The following is a 5,449-nucleotide window of genomic DNA, read 5'->3' as shown; positions in this document are numbered from 1 at the left end:
GTGTCAGCGCATAGAATGCAGCCACTCGCGCGCACTGTTGGCTGTGATCTGTTCATTCTGGCGGCAGATTCTCGATAAATTTCGGGAGTATAATTTACAGACCCATCAGGCGGTGAAGAGAAACGAGTTTTGGCAGATTAAGATTGAACATGGTTTTCCGATGAAGCTGATTACACTGATTCATGCGACGCTTGACGGATAAAAATCAAGTGTACGGGCTGCGGCTGAAATGTTGTCATCGTTCGTATCGTAAATTAGACAGATTGAAGCAGGGTAATGCTCTTTCGAACCTTCGAACCTTCGAATCAACATACCAATGCAATAATGGAAGAAGCAATAAGGAGAGCTGGTGTATTAGTGTGCAAAGGAACGGAACCATTGTCACATGGTCGCAGCGCAGTTGGTGCGAGGTGGCGAAAAGTTTGATGTTTTGGATGAATTTGTTTATTTTGGTAATCTAGTGACGTGCGATAATGATGTTACCCGTGAGATGAAAGCGGATTGCAGTTGCGAATCGGGACTTTTTTGGACTGCGCAACCTGTTGAAGTCCCGTATGCTGCAAACGAAGACAAAACTTGCGTTGTACAAGACTCTGATTCTTCCGGTTGCTTCATAGGCCATTAATCGTGGACGTTGATAGAAGTTCATCGGATAGCCTTTGGAGTCTTCGAACGTAGCTCATTAAGTATCCAGTAAGTACCTGCCTCTGTTCGTCTTCTTGAGGAGCAAATCCGCCGAAATGGATTTGTACAGAAATTTAGATGCTTGACTCTGAAAGTTTGAGAAAATTTCCAAAAAAAACGTGATATATGTCTATATTTGCGTCAACATCTCCTCTGATCCAAGATTGAACTGAGGCTATTAATCACCAATCCCAGTGTGAGCTCTTTTAACTGTTTGTGCTCCCAGATCTTAGTCCATACGCAGTGCACAGTAAACCATTCAAAATTTCGCGCGCGTTTTTTTTTTTTTTCGGTTTATGAATGAAATGAATCATCCCCATCCACCGTCATCGATGCAGCACCACTATAAATCATACCAAATGAACATTATAACTATAATATCGCACGGAAGAATAATAACAAAAGCATTAAAACGACGACTATTGAAAATGTAATTTAGAACAGCGAAAGCGAAACGGCGGCACAATTTTGTTGTTCGTTGTCGTGGCGCAGTAGGCCAGCCGAAAATTGGCATCGAGCAACCCGGGTCGCGGGTAGGACCTGCCGTCATGAAGCATAGTAAGCTGTGCGAAACGATCCGATATGGATGGAGTGCGCCGTCAGCCGCCACAGTAGTCGTCATCGTCAGGGCATACTATGATCCCGGCACGTTATGGGTTCGTTCGTTCGTTGAGAGGGCACTCTTTTTGAACTCGCATTGTGGCCTCTTCACTTGTGGCTATTCATACCGTTTTTTGAAAGGCAAAAAATACGGACCACAATAAATGGATACATGTTCCGCGTTCTATTGGCAACAACAGAACAGGAAGCGGATGAACCACTTTCGCTAGCACGCGTTTGTAAATGAAGCATTAATAACTAGGGTACTGGTTCCCTTATTAAGCATGTGGCTCCCATTTTCATCCTACGAAAAACAAAGGATTGAGGCGTTGTTTATTTTGTTTCATATTTTTGTATTTTTTGTTAGGAGTGAGCACGCATGAAAACAAAAAGAACGAAATTAATCGGTGCCGTAATCGCTAGTTTTCGAATAGGATGAATATGGGAGCGTGAGATTACTGATGGAACACATACCCTATAAGAACACAGATATACCTACCTCTTTTATGAAACTATTATGCCCAAGAGGACATTCAACACAGTGCCAGTGGCGCGGCGTGTCGTGGAAAAAAAACTGCAAGGTCGAAATTCTTTCCTGTGGCCGTGGTGGCTCACTTTTCCGCACAAGAGGGAGTAAAACGGAAATAAGTCATCATAAAATTTGAAACGTGAAGAATCGTGATGTGTTGTTTTGTCTTTATATGCTCCTGTTTTCGCTCCTCCTCGCTCGCCAGGCGTAGTTGCGCATTCCAAGGGCTGCTATGATGAGGATTTCTTTCCGGCGAAAAGATGATTCGTCACATTCCCTTTCGTATTCTTATGGTTAAGCTTATGGTCGGTTGTTGGATAGTAAGAAGACACGCTTCCTAGGAAAAAGATATGGCGACAGAGTGACCTATCTTTTTATGGGAGTTTGATCCGCGTGACAACCGTAGACAAGATTGTTTTGAAATTTTACGACCCTGCGTTGTGGAAAATGGGATTTTTCGAGTTGGCAAATAGACATATGTTGATAGACGAGATTTAGTAGTGTTTACATGGCACTGTATAAACAAATCATCCCTTTGACAGCATTGTAATTCCTATGTTTGTGCGGCATTGTTATAATAAAAATCTGCATATTGTCCGAAAAGCAGGCTGTGACAATTGTACATAACGTGGACGAAAATGTTATCCCGCCACATTTACTGATAAATGTTGTAAATACTGTTTCGATGAAACTTTGTGAAGCGTATAGCACAACTTACAGATACAGAATACTATGCTATAGAGAAGAGAAGAAGTTTGTATAATTATAATGACCCAAATTCAGTTTTGAAGCAATCTTAAAACCTCTAAAAAATCTACTGGTTATTTTGTTATTTCTCTTAGTTGTAAGCTTCAAAACTTCACAACCAGAAGCACAATTCTTTGTATTTGACGTTTCACACTAGCGCTGCCTAGTGGACTGAACAAAACTAAAATCCATGGCACTCTAGACCGAAATAGCGAACACTGTAGATGTTCAATAAGACTCAATGTTCTAAAATTTTCCCTGTTATTTGTCCGTGATTAAACCATAAGTATCTCCACTCAAGAAATTGATAAACCAAACTGGAAAGGAAGTCTCGATCACCCGAAAAAAAAAACACAAATTCGTGCATCGATTATTGATGATTGTGGTCGCTTCTATCCGGCGGCAGTAGCCCCAGGTCAGACTTCTCAGAGACCCATGATGCGTCATCCGCGCGATGTGGATCGATTGGTCGATCGGTCGACCGGCGATACAAATTAAGTCTCAAGTCCAGGAGTCAATGGCGCGTTCATACGACCGATCGATCGATCGATCGACGGTTGTTGATGAGGTTGATTCAAGCGCTCCCGGGCAGACAGCGGTATACCCAATACAGGACAGGAAGGAATGGTTTAGCGAAAAATGTCTGCAAATGTGAGGTAAGACGACGCGACGCGAAGCGACGGTTGAAAGAGGGACGGGCAAGAGGCTTTTAAAACCTCTTTTCGAATGGAATTTTGTATAGTCCGGTCGGTCGATCGGTTGGTCGGCTGCTTCGAGAAACAATAATTTGGCGAAACCCGTTTGACAAAGGGCCGATGGAATGCCGGGATTCATTAGAAAGATGATCGAAGCAGTCTGGGGGTTTTCGAGAGAGGAAACGAGAGCTTCTTTACCACACATGCGTTGGCATAGTGATGGAAATTTCATGAGAGGTGATCAGAATTTTCGATCGTGTCTAACTTGTTACGGATCGTAATGGCCGATGATCATGATCAAGTTTGGTTTTCGGTAGGGATCACGCGATCTGACGTAAGGCGTGCGTCGTTTGGCAGTTACAGTTGATCGATAAGATTGATAATCGATGACCTTATCGATCCACGTCCAAACAACGTGCATATCAAATGTCAGATCGTTTGACTCTATCTCTATCATAACAAACTCGATTATGACGATCGCGCTCGAAAAAAAATCAAAATTTATGAAAAACAAATGATCGCTACTTAACTACATTCAGTTTCTGTGAATGCCTAACCACAGACAAAAAGACGTCTCTTCTGGAACCATTCCAGCGGGATTCATTAACCAGAAGGCATCTGGAAACTCAGATCTCAGAAGGATGCTGGAACTACTCAATATGTTTTTTGAACATCTAGGAGAATTCTGGTACCGTCCCAAAAGAAAAATCAGAAACGACTTCAGACAGATTGTGGGGTTATCTGAGAAGGAAAAATTCCATCAATAATTCTTCACAGAATTCCTTTGAAAATTTCTCTTTCAGAGAATTCTTCCGGTGATTCCTCCAAGGATTCCTCTTGATTTTTACAGATGTTCATCAGAAGTTCATCCAAAAGCCCCTGAGAAGTTCCTTTATACGTTCCCCGGGTATTCATCATGTATTCATACAGGAGTTCCTCGGGAATCCCACAATAAGTTCCTCAAGAACTCGTGCAGAAGTTCCACGAACATTTTTCAAGGAATTCTCTTCAGGAGTTAATCGAAAATTTCTCCAGGAGTTCTCTAGAAATGCTTTCATGAGTTCCTCAGGAATTCACCCAGCAGCTCCCCGGGAATACTTCCAGGAGTTTTGGGAAGTCCACTAGGTATTCACCGGGAATTCTTCAAGAAGTTCTTCGGAAAGTCTTTTAGGTGTTCCTCAAGAATCCACGCAGAAGTTTCTAGAAAACTTGGAATTCTTTCCAGGAGTTTCTCAGGAATTTTCCCAAAAGTTCCTCAAGAATTCGTCCAGAAATTCATTCAGAAATTCCTTTAGGAGTTTCTCAGGATATCAACCAGAAGTATCATGGAAATAACTCCAGCAGTCTCTTGGGAATTCCTCCAAGACTTTCTCGAGAATTCATCCAGCAGTTTTTCAGGAATTCCTAAACAATTCGTCTAGTAGTTTTTTCAGGAATTTCTCCAAGAGTTTCTCAGAAACTCAGAAATTTCTCGGAATTTATGCAGGAGTTGCTGAGATATCACTCCAGGAGTTTCTGTGGAACTCCACTAGGTGTTCCCCGGGTATTCTTCCAGGAGGTTTTCAAGAATCCGTACAAAAATTACTCGAAAATTTATCAATGATTTCCTGAGGAACTTCGCCAAGGGTACCTCAGCAATTTATCCAGAAGTTCCTCGTAAATCCTTTCAGGAGTTCCTCGGGAATTTCTCCAGGAGTTCTTCAAGAATTCCTTCAAGAATTTCTCGTAAAATTTCTCAAAAATTCCCTCAGAAGTTACTGAGGAATTTTCTTCAGGAGTTACCTGGTTATTCCTCCAGGAGATCCTCGGGAAATCCTTCAAGTGTTCCTCGAGATTTACTCTGGGAGTTCATCGGAAATTTCTCCGGAAGTTCCTGAGGAATTCCCCCACGCGTTCCTCGAATTTTTTCCAGGAGTTCCTCGGGATTTCCTCTGGGAACCCCCGAGGGAATCAGAAGGAATTTACGAGGAACTTCCAGAGGAAATGCCAATGAACTCCTGGAGGAATCCAGAGATACTCCTGGAGAAATTCCCAGCGAACTTCTGGATGAATTTCCCAGGAACACTCAGAAGAATTGTGTAGTGGGAGCGGCAATTTCAAGTTTAATCCATCGAAGAAGGAAGGAAGTCCATCGAGAAAATTTTCAAAGAAATTCCTATAAGAACTGTCAAAGGAATTTCAAAATGAAAAGCCG

The sequence above is a fragment of the Aedes albopictus genome, chromosome 1, assembly GCF_035046485.1.
Source record: "Aedes albopictus strain Foshan chromosome 1, AalbF5, whole genome shotgun sequence".
Taxonomy (NCBI): Eukaryota; Metazoa; Arthropoda; class Insecta; order Diptera; family Culicidae; genus Aedes; species Aedes albopictus.
The sequence above is the reverse complement of the archived record's forward strand: the minus strand, read 5'-3'. Positions refer to the sequence as shown.